At 38.5% G+C, this 14,876-nt stretch overlaps 2 long non-coding RNA genes across 3 annotated transcripts in view; one reads left to right on the top strand and one right to left on the bottom strand.

The window, feature by feature from the left end:
* Positions 1-438: 438 nt before the first annotated feature.
* On the top strand, positions 439-6,285 carry LOC148866983 (uncharacterized). The gene is made up of 4 exons (XR_016110590.1): positions 439-568; positions 661-883; positions 4,312-4,389; positions 6,100-6,285. It is a non-coding gene; the product is annotated as an uncharacterized LOC148866983 (long non-coding RNA).
* Positions 5,332-14,876, bottom strand: part of LOC148866982 (uncharacterized) — a 28,892-nt gene continuing 19,347 nt past the window's right edge. The window contains exons 3-4 of one of the 2 annotated variants that reach the window (XR_016110587.1): positions 5,899-5,984; positions 5,332-5,796 (exon numbers count right to left, since the gene is read on the bottom strand). This is a non-coding gene — a long non-coding RNA (uncharacterized LOC148866982). The remainder of the gene's footprint in view (positions 5,797-5,898; positions 5,985-14,876) is intronic. The other variant, XR_016110586.1, reaches the window with a different exon arrangement.

Genomic DNA, 14,876 nt, shown 5'->3' with positions numbered 1-14,876 from the left:
TATTATTGCGCCAAATTGTCACTCCAACCTAGCTTCTGAGATGTTTGGATTTTTATTTCTGGGCCTTGGGCCTGAAAACTTGGATTAAGCTTCGATTGAGGGGTAGGCCTGGGCCGAAACGTTCCGATTTTTAATCTGTACTGAGCTTAGGCCTAGCTCCGAAACAAGCCCAATTCAACCTTATCCCAATTCGAGTCCAGTTCGACCCAATTATATACATGTATCTACTGACCATTGATAAAAACGAGTTTGGTAAACGAAACACCATAATTTTTGTTTCCAATATTACGCGTCATCTCAAACACCTGAGGTGAACATTACCCGAAATAGAACAAACCCATTACCCAAACAAGTAGTCGAAAGCTAATGCAATCCTAACCTGATCATTAAGAGCCTAACTTGTATACAACAATTTCATTTTGGCAACAAGCCTGTAGCATTTTTTTCTCTGTCAGTTAATGGTGTTATGCCTGTAGAATCCTTTTTTTTTGTCAATCAACGGCGTCTAGCCTGTAATATCTTTGATTTAGCAACCAATCTGTAGTTCTTTGATTCAAGAATAGAGCTTGTAATTTGTCTTTGAGCAGAGCCAGTTAAATGTTTGCTTGTTGCACATCAACTGTTTGATGAAAGCTAATGGTTCATTCTAATTCGACACAGGGTTGCTGACTTTCAGAAAGTGGTGTAAGAACATCAAATCTGAGTTCTACATTGGCTGAAATCGGTGCAAGCAGTGAGTTAACCAAGAGTTAAAACATCTCACACAACTCATCCAGCCAGAAGATGAATAGTATCTACCTGCAGCATTTGCTACATGCATCATCCCACATAACACATGGCTGGTTTGCTCCACAAATTAGGCATGCAAAGCTTCTTATAACAGGTGGTGTTTTCACATATATGCCATATTATCGGTTTTTCTTGACTCGGTATTCTTTGGTGCTTCGCTATTTAATATTTTATTCAAGGTTTGTAAAATTGAATAGGACAACGAAACGGTCAGGGTCCGGTTCTCGGGTTGAACAGTTTGACCATTTGAATCGAACAGATGGCCCATTCTGATAAAAAATAAAAAATAAAAAAAAGAACCACCAAAATCGTTGGATGGTTTGACCACCTGGATCAGCAATTTGCTAACCAAATCAACAGTTTTTTTTGTGAAATAACAGTTTTGGTATAAAACAAAACCGACCACCTAACCAGTTCCCGGTTTTTCCAGTCCAACTGTTTGATCCAATCCGGTTTTGAAAATCATGATTTTATTCTATATTATTATAAATGATCTTGCTAGCATGGAATACCAGAGTAACAACTCCAAAACTGTTCAGACAGCTCTCCTATAATGCAAAAACAGAAAAACCTGACATCCTTTTCCTCTCTGAAACTAAATTGACCTCTAGCAATAGTCTGGCTCTTGTAAGGAATCTAAAATTCGATCAGTATGTGTATTTTGAAGGTGAAGGTCATCAATCAGGAGGCCTCCTTTTCTGTTGGTACAACAACCTTCTAATCTCGATTCTCCAAACCAATGCTAACCTAATCCATCTTGAGATTGACAATTCCCCTCCAGACCGTCCCTGGCAATTACTCCTTTTCCATGGTCATCCTCAAATACATCGGAGGAAAGAAATATGGAGATATTTTTTGGACTCACAGGCCAATTCTTTCCCTTCCTTGGATTTTGCTTGGTGTAATGAATGACATCTATTTACGATCATAGTTTAAAATGTCTCTAATTTCCATAATATTTTCATATCATATTTCCGTTTTCTTGTGTACAACAGATAGTTTCCATGACATATTTTTATTTCCACTTCCATGTGTAGTGACATGAAATTCTATTAGAATTGACATATTCCCCAGTAAATACTACCAATACTATGTGTAATCTAAGAGATGGTATTATTAATATAAGTTGGTGACAATGTTATAGATATGTGAAGTATCAATGAAGTTGAAATTTTGCTTTAACTCATTCTATCATGCAGCTCTGAATCTTAGGGTTTATAGGGAAACTTTAAAACATATTCTTTTGTCTATAACCTTAGTTTCATAGTTTTGTTTAATGATTTGGAACAAGATAATAATTTAAAAAGGTGTACTTATGCTTCTTTTATCATTTCATGAAATATCATTATATGTTTTGCATATTTTACAATGTTTCCATCATGTCTATAATTTTTACAATATTTCCATACGATATTTTTGACATTTCCACATGTTTCTTATATTTAGATGACTGACATATCTACCGGTGTCTACATTTTAAACCTTGCTTATAACATGACCAAAAGAATTATAGAAATAGTAATTCGAAGCTGTCCAAATCCACGAGGAACTTTATACAATACCTTCATCTTATAGATTTAGATTTTGGCGATCCTCCTTTTACTTGGGCAAATGGACAAAAAGGAACTTCAAAAGTCCTAGAAAGACTTGATCAAGCCCTAGCAACGCAAAGTTGGCTTGTAATTTTTCTAGACTCTCTAATCCATCATTTACCCATTATATCCTCTGATCATGGGCCAATCAAACAGAACACCACCATTACATCAGTCCACTGCAAATCTCAATTTCACTTCTTTCAATTTTGGACTAATAATCCAAAATGTCAAGAAATAATCACAGCCAACTAGGATGAATTGATCCTTAGAACTCCGGTTTTTCAATTCACATTGATGGTGAGCGATCTAATCGCTCCTAGCTAGATGGCAGCCTAGACGTCAGTTGCCTAACTGATAGGTTGAACTACAAGACAGGAAGGATCAGAGAACCTGAGGTGGATAACCTTGCATGGTCACTCCAATGCTTAAGTCAGTAACTGGCTTTATGCGAGCTAAAAGCTTGTAAGTATGAGAGCTAGCGAGCAAATAATCGCACGTACCTGGGTCTTAGGGGTTGATGCCCTTATATAGATGGGTTGTCGTGGGTTTTACAGAACACTTTCAAGATCCTGGGCCCGTGCCGTTGGGAGTCCGTTTTGCCCCGGGAGGTGGATAATCGTTCTAGCCGATAAGGCCTATCGTTTTTGTCCAATCCGGGCAGGATGAGGATAAGACCTATGGTCGTGTGGCATGATCCCAAAGAGCTTAGAGATGGTTGGCGCTTCTAGATGTCTGGTACATGTCACCTTGATAGGTTGGGAAATCCCGAGTTACTCAGACCTCAGTCATTGCCGAGGTGCTCGAGACACCCGAGGTGGCTGGTGGTGCTGAGATGGAAGCGAGAGTAGAGTCATAGTCTAGTTAGGAGGTCGCATCCACGTGTCCTCTATTTACTAGGTCGGGCCAAATCACCCCTCATCACACATCAAAGCTCAAAGCTCGCAAAAGATCCTGAATGATTTGAAATAAACAGGATTTTGGTAACATACAGGATCATCTTATTAGGCTATCTATTCAGATTTCATCACTTACTATGCAATATTCATCTCTTGTAGTTGCTGATCAAATAGAACCTCTACAACAATAGTATCATTATTGGTGACATGAACACCAAGTTCTTTCATCATATAGCCAATCACAAGAACTTGAAAAGTAACATAGAGTGGATGAAATCCATCCTGGAAATAGGGGAGTAGTTGAATCTTTTGATCCTTCTACTCTCCCAACCTCCCCCAAATATTAGAGGCACAAATAGAGAATTTTCTTCCACCCCCACCTTTGATGAAGTTACTCAAGCAATACAATAGATGCATCCACACAAAGCACTAGCTCAAGACGGATATCTAGCTTTCTTTTATCAACATTTCTGGAATCTGATTGGTTAAGATACCTTCAACATGGTGCTTCATTTTTTCAATTCTAAACATATGGCAAGAGAGATAAATAATACTAATATTGTATTCATCCCTAAAAATCAAACTCTAGTAGAACCTATCAACCATAGACCAATCAGCCTTTACAATGTAGTTTACAAGACCATTTCCAAGTGGATGGTTTTGTAGCTGTAGCCAATCCTTCATGAGCTCATTTCTCCTTTTCAATATGGTTTTCTAAAGAATAGACAAATAACGAACAATGTTCTATTAGTGAAAGAAATATTTCACTTGATGAGATCTCCAAGAAAAGGAAAGGGTTGGCTATCTCTTAAGTTAGGCATGTCCAAAGAATTTAGTAGAATGAGCTGAAATTTTCTCAAAAATGTCCTTCAAAGGATGAATTTTCCTAAAAAAGTAGTGTTAAATGATCTATCACTATATTTCCACTCCTACATTTTCAATTAAATTAAGGGGAGGAGCTCATGATCATTTTCATTTGCAAAGAGGCCTTAAACAAGGAGATCTAATATCACCATATTTGTTTACCATAGGGATGAAAGTTTTTACTCAGGTCTTAAAGCAAGTAGTTAATGAGAATCAAATTGAAAGTGTTAAGATACATTGGCAAGGTACACCTATATCTCATCTTTATTTGATGATGACTACACATTATTTTGTAGAGCTGATATCAATATGCATGCAAGATCTCTTTGCCAAATTCTAGTAACTATGGGAAGTCAAGAATTTTTCTCACAATAAGTTCTATAAAAAAGAAAGCCTTTGGAGGGCACAAAGTATCTAGGCTCTAAAGTGGATCTTAAAACAAGCAGTTAATGAAACTCAAATTGAAGGTGTTAAGATACATTAGCAAGGTATACCTATATCTCATCTTTATTTGATGATGACTGCACATTATTTTGTAGAGCTGATATCAATATGCATGCAAGAGGTCTTTGCCAAATTCTAGAAACTATGGGAAGTCAAGTATCATGTATAATAGAAATGTACCAAAGCACCGCCAAGAATTTTTCTCACAAGTTCTACAAAAAAGAAAGCCTTTGGAGGGAACAAAGTATCTAGGCTCTAAATTGGGTATGAAGATAAAAAATATGCTCTTGCACAAGGAACTACTAGATTGAATCTTATCTAGAATCAATACATGGAGTTCTAAACTACTTTCCTGAGTGGGAAAGACCACTTGTCAAATCAGTCATACAATCTACCCCCATTTACTTTATGAGTACAGCAAAGTGATAAACATAATTCCAAGCATACAATTTCTTGGAACAACTTTTGTCTTCCAAAAGCTACCGGTGGCTTGGGATTTAGGAGGATTTTGTCAAATTATAAAACAGAAATATTTCCCTAACTATAGCCCTTTCTTGGCCAAGGTGTCTCGGATAAATTCTCTATGGTGGAAGCAAGCTCACAAGCTAATATCAGAACTAAAACCTAATCTCTTATGGTTGGTTAAAGATTGTACTTCTATTCATTCCTCCCATGATTCTTGGATTCCATCAATTAGTGGTATCCTTCGTCAACTAAACCATCCTCTACCCAACAACTTCAAGCAATTAAAAGTTGTAGATCTGTTTCGCAATGGCTCATGGAAATTAGATCGCTTGCACCGGTATTTTCAAGCATAATCTCAATGAGTCATATTTAAGTAATTACTCCACATACAAAGTTGGCTTTAGATAAGTTGTTGTGGAAATGTAACAACATAGGGGTACACATAGTAAAGTCATCCAACAAAAAATTTCTTAATTCCTTTCCATCATCATTTCAACCACATTTCAATTAGAACCAATTTTGGAAGCTCAAGATACCTTACAAATTTCAGATCCTAACATGGAAGGCTTTATGAGATGGATTTCTAACAAAAGATAAATGCATCAAGTTGCTGGCCACACCAAATCATTATTGTTGACTATGTAAAAAAGAAGCAAAAACTTTCTTTCGTCTATTTTTTAAGTGTCATTTTGCTAGGGTAGTTTGGTGTAGGCCTTAACCCATACTTGTTGCAGCCCAAGACCCTACATCATCAAACAATATAGGACTAGCTCAATCACCTCAAAATATCATTCAACAAACAAAAAATAAATAGTCTGTTTGGTAGGTTTTGCACCCTTTTGTACCTTATATGGGAGGAGAAATAAGAAAATCTTTGAGGGCATCCAAGAATCACCTTCAAATGTTATTCAAAAAGCTACAATATATTTCCCTGATGAATGCATGCAAGCATATTCAAATCAGCCAATACACTTGAACCTTATGCAGATTTTGCTAGGTCATGTTTTAATTACAATGATGGTTTGGTTCATATGGTCCTTCTTCAGGACTTGCAAAGCGAGCTTTCATTTATAGACACCCCAACAATAGTCACACCTACAAGGAAATGCTTGTTGAGCATGTGGAAGTTATGATGTTGAGATGAAGGCCTTGATTGGCGCCTTGGAAGCGGCTTCAGAAGCACAACTTACAAGCATAGTAATAATGTTATACTCCATGAAATTAATTAACTTCTATTATGTCTTCAACGTCAAACATTTGGTACCATATGTTGGCGATCATTCAGAAGATGATTTGAATTCGATGACAGATTATCTCCAACCTGGGGAGGATGATACAATATAGGAGAATGCTAATAAGTTTTATGCAAGTTGGGACTACTCCAAGACACATAAGAAGTTGGGATGACATTACTGATCCAACCAAGTAATCAATTACCAAGCCAACGCCAACATGAAATTTCTATTTTAGTTAGAATTTACTAAGATAACATCAGCATAGAACTTTTATCTTAGTTTATAATTACCAAGTTACCATTAGATTGTGATTTCCAAATTTTTGCTCAATTAGGACTTTATTTTTGAGGAGTTTTAGTATGATTCTATTATGGAGTGTTTTCTTAGATTATGATTGTTCAATTAAGACTTTCTTTTTGAGGAGTTTTAATAGAAGTCTATTATGGAGTGTTTTCATATATTAGGAAACTCTCTTATAGGAGCCATAAGGGTGTAAGTCTATATAAAGACTAGCTAGGACAAAGCTATGACGGTTTTATATTGATTTTCTCTTAAGTATTTAGTGAAGAGTTGTTCTTCCTGTTTATTTAGGCTTTTGCTCTTTTCTTTGAATCTTCTTTAAATGTGGATTGTTTCTATGCGATGCCACAAGGCCACTTTTCACCCCACCCTTAGTCACGTGGGTGGGTCTAAAATCATGGTGCCAAGCAAAGCAACAACACTTTCTCCTCCAATAATCCCCATTGATGAATCACACTTTTCCAAACCAGGAGCATCACAAGCAACCCCTTTCCATAGCAGTAGTCGGGAGGAGGTGTACGAATATGTCCAGACATTGGTGAAAGCGGCCCAAAGTAAGCCACAATTTGTCCCATTTTTGAAGCCTTATTTAGCAAGGATAGCTTGCAAACCTTACCCCATTGGTTATAATCCTTCACAATGTTGGCACTTTGTGGTTACTGACTAGTTTAGCTTATACTTAGTTTGTTAACCTTGTGCCAAATAGTATTCATTCATAGGAAGAACTGATCAAGAAGTTTGTGAGGAAATAGGGTGTAGACATGGTCACGTAACGAGCTAGAAGAGTTGATCACAAGGCACTCAAGCACCTTTTAAGAAATCCAAGGCCCATCTTAACAATGTCATTTACTATACAATGACTACCAACAACAGGTCAACATAGATTGCAAAGTTGGAAGGTTTGAGATTAGCGATGGAGAGGAACAATCATGTCACTACTGTTGCTATCCTATTGGAGAAGAAGTGGCATCAATGATGCGTTTAAATGACTAATCCATCAGGGATTTCATACTATATGTTGGTAGAAGGACAATGCAAGCGAGAACCTTGTCCCCAAAAGGAATAAGCAGAATGGAGAGGTAAGTGGGACTAACTAAAGGCCGATTGCAATATGTTATTATTGTCCTTGGAAGAGTTTATGAATGTGTGATAGATGTAATGCTATTCTTGTATTTCTATAAGATGTGGGGAATGTAATTTTGTTTCTTTTATCTCTCCTTATGCTCTATTTGATTGAAAAATATTCACTATTCTAGATAACATTCATTTGAAATATAAAACCATTATCAACTGAATACAAACTCAAGTAATGCAGTGTGTAGAGATGAACCCTAAGGAGCAACAAACAATGGCCACAATTGGCCTGTTACAAACACAAGAAAAGTAATATGAAACATATTTAATTGTTAGGTGTTATAACATAAGGAGTGAGACTAATAAATAACAATATAGGTGGATAAATTAGTCGAATATGTGGATGAGGCACAACCCTGACATTTGTAGGAAACTAACTCTACCATAGAAGAGTCATTGGACGAAATTGGCCTAAGAGAAGATGGAAAGCCCAAAAGGCCCTTGTTCATATCTACCAAACTACAAGGGGAATCTAGGAGATAACCTTATTACACTATTAAGGGGTAGGATAACAAAACCTAGTAGGACACCTAACAGTGTGATGTACCATCTGCTTATGAAAGCCCCACCATTTTTCATTCCTAGAATTCCAAAATGTCTTTGCCTAGTTGTATCACCAGATTCTAGGTTGGATTAGAATCTTGTAAAGCATTTTTTGTGCATAGACTCAGCAATGAGGCATGTCAAGCAGCCACAATAGGTTTTCAAGCCCAATGTCGCTTTGAAAAATTAAAGAGAAGATAGAGAAATTATTACAAGTAGGTTGTGTTAAGCCAATTGCACATCCAAAGTGGTTGGCAAGCATAGTCCCAATCAAGAAGAAAAATGGACAACTAAGGTTAGGACCTTAAATTCCCTTTAGTTTGCTTTTAGACACTACAATTTGTTGACTTATTCCCCATCTCCAATGCATAGGTGTTGCATGGATTTCAAATACCTCAATAAAATATGCCAGATGGATAAGTTTCCTTTACCAAACATAGAGATTCTGATTAATACTTCTATTAAAAAGGAATTATTTTTTCTTTCTTGGATGCATCTAGTGGATATATTTACATCCTAATGTACCCTTAGATGTGCAACACATGGCCTTCAAGACACTCATTAGGAATTTTTATTAAAGGGTCATGCCCTTTAGCCTTAAGAATGCAAGGGCAACTTATCAAAGGGTGATGACCTACATTTAGTAAAGTGCTATGTAGAAGACATCATAGTAAAATTCAATCAAAGAGTCTACCACATAAAGGCATGTAGAAGGTTTTTGTGAGATGTATGCAGTATAACCTCAAGTTGAATGCCTTGAAATGTGCCTTTAGGATAAGGTGGGGAAATATCTAGGCTATTAAGTTGATAAAGAGGGAATACACCTAGAAGATGTGAAGGTCAAGATAATACTAGAGCTACCTCACCCAAGGAATGAATTACATTTCAAAACATTCTTTTGGCAAAGTCTCTTACCTTAAGAGGTTCATCCTAAGCCTAGCCTCGATAGTCACCCCATTGTTCAAGTTAATTAAGAAAGCAACCATGTTTGAATGGACTATCAGCATGAGAAGTCTTTTGAATAGATTAAGTAGGCCTTAGCAAAGGTAACCTACCATGTTCCCACTAGTAAAAGGAAAGGAGTTCATGTTGTATATCTCAACTAATGAGAAAGCAATATATCTCATAGCACAAGAAGGCCCAAACAGGCGTGAACATCTCATTTATTATGCAACGTAGACACCAAAGGAAATAGAAAAGAATTATTCACTCATGGAACAATAGCATTTAGCATTAGTATTTTTTGTTCAGAAAATCAAGCACTATATCTTTCAATAGAGGGTTATCCTTATCGCGAAGAATGGTCATGCCAAATACTTCATTGACAAGCCACACCTCTTAGGAAGATTGGTGAAATGATTGATGCAACCTAGCGAGTAGACAATAGATATGTCAAACCTAAAGTTATTAAATGCCAGACAGTCAACTTATCATTCATCATAGAGGTAGAGAGCAAAGAATGAGAACTTTCCTTCGATTACAGTTGCACTTATTATGCAGTTGGGGTCACCCTAACCTCCCCATCTGACAATACTACACCTTATTTCTTTAAACTACAATTCCCTTGCTCATATAATATAGTGGAATATGAAGCTCTAGTGTTGGGACTTTCTAGAACAAGACAATTAGGAGTCAAGAAAAACACAATAGTCTAGGATTCTTAGCTTGTCATAGGATAATTAGATGGCAATGTTACGATAAAGGAAACATCCTTTCTACCTTACAGAACCCTCATCCAACAACTCACCAAGGACCTTGAGATTACATATAAACATCTCAATAATGACAAAAACATGTATATATATGCTGGCCACGCTAGGTTCTAAGATTCAATACCAAGATGAGGACACGACCATAATTGTAAGAATGGTATGACAACCATCCATTTAGAAGATGCCAAGCTAGGTAGAAACCAATGATAAAATCGTAGAGGGTGATTGGAGGTACCCTATGATTTAGAAACTAAAGAACCACACTGCATCACCTCAAGACAGTAAGGTCTGGTTGTGATATCACATAGTTTATTATAAAATGATGGATGGAGTCAATGGTAGGTGCCAAGGGCAGCGGAGGCAGTTTTAGTCCTACAAAAACTTTATAATGCCCATGTGGCAACACAATTTCAAGCCTATATAGGCAACTTCAAAGGTTGGGCTATCACTTGCTACATATGAAAAAAGATGCCACAAGGCTCTAGGGGACCTACAAGAGATGTTTGTCAAAAGTGGACAAGGGGGAGGTCCTAGATGTTGATATTGCATATTGGAGAGAGGCCTATGTTGCGTATCTAGAGTTGAGGAGGTTACTGGAAGACAAACTTTCTAGAAAATGAATTCAATATACAACAAAATGGTACTCCCATAAGGATGTTTACTTTATCACTAATTGTACAATGGAAATCCCTTGTGATGCTTGGCAAGAGAATAAATAGAAACATTGTAGAAGCTATACATGAATAAGAGTCAGTTACCCATGAGGGACATCGCATTACGTGACTATATACTCCACCTAGGATTTTACTTACCCGACAATGATAAAAGACACTACTAGTCATGTGAATAGATGTCATGCTTATTAGTTGCATGCTGCAAAGATACATTATCCTGTGCAAAAATAACAACCTATTATTACACCTTGGCTTTTACACACGTGGGGAATAGATCTCATTGGGAAAGTTACTCCCCATCTAGGGGGTACTGTTTCATCTTGGTAGCAACCAATTACTTCACCTAGTGGGTAAAGGCCATACAATTAAAAAAGCTAGTCGTTGCTAATATCTCTAGATTCATCCAGTAGTACATCATTTATCACCTTGGGGATCCTATGAGAATACTAAAAAATAATGGCCTATTCGTGAATACCAATGAAGAACAAAGATGTCAAATATCTCTTGGGACAAAGTCTCCAAAGGCATATCAAATACAAACAACCACTGGCCTCCAACTTTAACAAATTTGTTAAGCCTAGAATCTTTAAACAAGGTGATAAAGTCCTCAAGATGGCACTTCATGTTTGAAAAGGAAGATCCACTGGTATCAACACCCGATATTTGCTTGGTCCTTTCTCTAACCCACTCCTATCACTCCAAATGCCCAACTAGACCCAACAATTCTCCCTAAAACACGTTGAAACCCTAAAAGGCCAAATTTTGACCCAAGCACCTTTAAAGCCACTATTAAAACTATAATATTCCCTTATGACGACCACAATTACGTCCCATCACCACACATATCACATGATTAGAGCCCATCATATGAAATAAAACCTATAAACATCCAATCACAACAAGTTTCTGCCATAAATTCCTTGATTTCACCATCCACCTATCAAAGATTCCATTTTGATGAGCCAAACACTATAACTAAAACTCCCAATCCAAATCTCAACCTCAAATTCCTTAATTTCACCATCCACCCATCGAAGATTCCATTTTTACGAACCGAACGTTATGACTAAAACCCACAATCCAAGTCTCAACTTTAAATTCCTTGATTTCACCATCTACCCATTGAAGATTCCATTTTGATGAACCAAATACTATAACCAAAACCCACAATCCAAATAGCCTGGGCATGATCAAAACTTTCATCAACCTCTTGATCGACCATCTATCAAATTTGAAATCTCAAAATGACCATTTCACCCTTCATTTAAAAAGATTCCAAATAAATTATTCTTATTGGTGACGACTCTCTAAATTCAAGATATTCGTCGTAACATAAAATCCAACACCTCCAAACCTGTCAAAACCTCTATCAGCCCCCCGATCACCTATCCATTGAATTTTAGGCATAAAATCCCCATTCTACCCCTTTCATAAAAAAGATTCCGATTTAAGCCCTCTTATTACTCACTACTCCCAAAATCAAAGATCCACATCATGACACTTCTTCCAAGGCCCCCAAAACTTACCAAAAGCTTCATTAACCTTTCAATCACCCATCCATCGAATTTCAAACCTAAAACTCACATTATGCCCCTCCTACAAAAAAGATTCTGATTTGAGCCTTTTCATTAGCCGGACCACCCGTACTTCAAATTCCCTCGATCCGAACACATTTGAACCGATCAAATCTTATAAATTCATCCAAGACATTCATAAATCCAATCCTGCAAAATTTTAACTCAAAAATCCTTGATTTGCCCATCTATCAAACAAAGATTCTATTACAGGCTTTCTCGTACATCGGATTTCTCATACCTCAAATTCCCTCAATCAAAACACATTTGAACCGATCAAATGCCAATTTGTCCAAGCCCATTAGAAACACCATCACGTCAAATTTCAGCTCAAAATTCATCCATCCAGTAAAGATTTCATTTCGAACATCCTTATCGGTGAGATCACCCGTACTTCTAGCCGAACAAACTCCGCAAATTCATCCAGTCCCCTCAGGAACCTCATACTATTAAATTTCAACTTAAAATTCCTCAATTTACCCTCCATCGAATAAATATTCCATTTTGAGATTTTTCGTTGATCAGAGTGCTGTACTTAAGTTCCCTTAATCCAAGCACCACCAATTGTTTTGGAATGCCAAAACAACCTATGCCGTCAAATTTCATCCAAAAATATCCCCGTTTACTCATTTTCCTGAGCGAATCGACCAAAATGTCCTTAAATTCCAAAAAATTACGAAATTGCCATTACGTCCTAATATAAAACCAAACCAGCTATTTTACCAAGGGGATCGGCCCGGGGGACCGTTTTTTGGTGGATCTTCTTCAACCTCTCGACACTCGACACAGAGAACTTAGCGGCGGCAAGCCTCTACACCTCCGTCCAACTTGGTCCCCCACTCTCTCTCTCATCTTCTCTCTTCCTCGTTCTCTCCCTTTCCCTTTCTCTGTTCTATCACCGCTGCTTGTAGCAGCAGATTCAAACGTTCCCCACTTCCCTAATTTTAGTATGAGATTTCACCGCCATCACCGCTACTGGAAGTAGCGATAGTGTCTCTCCCCCTTCTTTCTCCTTTTCCATTTCCCCGTTCTTCCCTGTATTTCCGTTTCTCCCCCGTCACCGCCGCTGCCACTCTTGGCAACGGCGGTTTGGTCCGACCTCTCTCTCATTCTCTATTTCCTCCTCTCTCTTCCTGGTTTCTCTCCCCTAATGATCTGATATCCGAGAATATACACTGTTCACTCCCTTTCACCTCTTGACACAGTGGCGGTACCCAGTTTTACTGTTCATTGTCTTCCCCATCGTGACACCGAGCAAGGCGGCGGCAACCTTTACTCCCTCCAGTTTCTCCTCCCTTCTCCTCTGATCTCTCTCTATCTTCTTCTCTCCCTCTCCACGATCGGTCACCCTCTATCTTTCATTTCTCACTCCCTCTCTCTCTCTCCGCCAACACGAGCAGCTACTGTTCATCTCCTTCAACCTCTCGACAGCCACGGCATCTTTTTCTCCCCGACCTATTCTCAACCGAGCAACCTCCTCCTACTCTCCTATTCTCTCATTTCTTTTTTCTTTTTTCTCTCTCATTTGATCTATTCTTCTCCACCATCATCTTGTTCCTCTTCCTCTCTTCTCTGCAACCACCTCCCCTGTTCCTCTCATCACGGCTGCAACAGACTTCCTGTTCACTGTCTTCGCCCGTCACCTCTATCGCTTCCGAAGCCAACCTTTTTCATCCCCCTCTCTCTGTCTTCGCCCATCAGTGAGGTCGAATAAAGGGGGTTTGGGGACTGTTCATCTTCTTCTTGACATCACCAACCAACTGTAGTCATCATTCTTAGTTCGAAACCCATTAAGAGGGGCTGGATAAATAGGCACCAGAAGTTTCTTCTTCGTTTCACTGAGCATCATTGAAACCCGTTGGGAACTCCTTCCATTCAGAGGGTGTATTCATAGAATCCGGAGAGGACCAGCGTCACCAAAACAGAGCCTTCCCACAATGCTCCTATTCAATGCTGAGAGATCATTTTAACGTGGCTTCAAGTTTGTCTTCAATCCCTTACAAATCCAGTTCGGTTGTGGGGCATCACCTGCACACCTGCGGGCTACGTCAAGAGTTTGCACTTTTAGCATTAGAGTCCCTCGGCTTCTACAGGACCTGCTGAATTTGTCGTTACTGATATCAAAACTGATGCGGCACGATCGGGGCATTCTTTCTTGGCTCTTGACTGGCTCTAATTAGCAGTGGACGACACCTGAGAATAAGAAGGTGAAGGATTCTTGGGGGATTTGCTCGGTGGGAATACTCCGAAGGTTAAGTTAGAATGCTGGGGGAGAAAGTAAAGAGTGTAAAGAGGCTAAGAGTATAAATGACGCTAGATCACTGAGTTCTCAAGATTAGCTCGAGAGCAAGTAAGATGACTCAAAATCATATTAGATCAGAAATCCCTCTCCCCTTTGACCAAGGGGCTTTTATAGGGGTGTTATTGTCAAATCGAGCATAATTGTCACTCGACTTCTATCGCAATCGTTACCTGCTAGGGCGACGTAGGTGACCGTTGCAGGGTACTACCCAATTGGATGGGTGACACATCCCGGGAGGACAGGCACGCCACCATCTTTCGAGAGATGTGGGTACAGTCTGTCGAATGGGCAGGGACTGCGCCATCAATCAAGAGACGTGGCGCAGTCTGACGGGTACGGTCTTGTCAGA

This window comes from Nelumbo lutea, chromosome 3, assembly GCF_056320005.1.
Source record: "Nelumbo lutea isolate HS-2025 chromosome 3, American lotus-T2T, whole genome shotgun sequence".
Classification (NCBI taxonomy): Eukaryota; Viridiplantae; Streptophyta; class Magnoliopsida; order Proteales; family Nelumbonaceae; genus Nelumbo; species Nelumbo lutea.
This window is presented reverse-complemented; position numbering and strand designations above follow the sequence as displayed.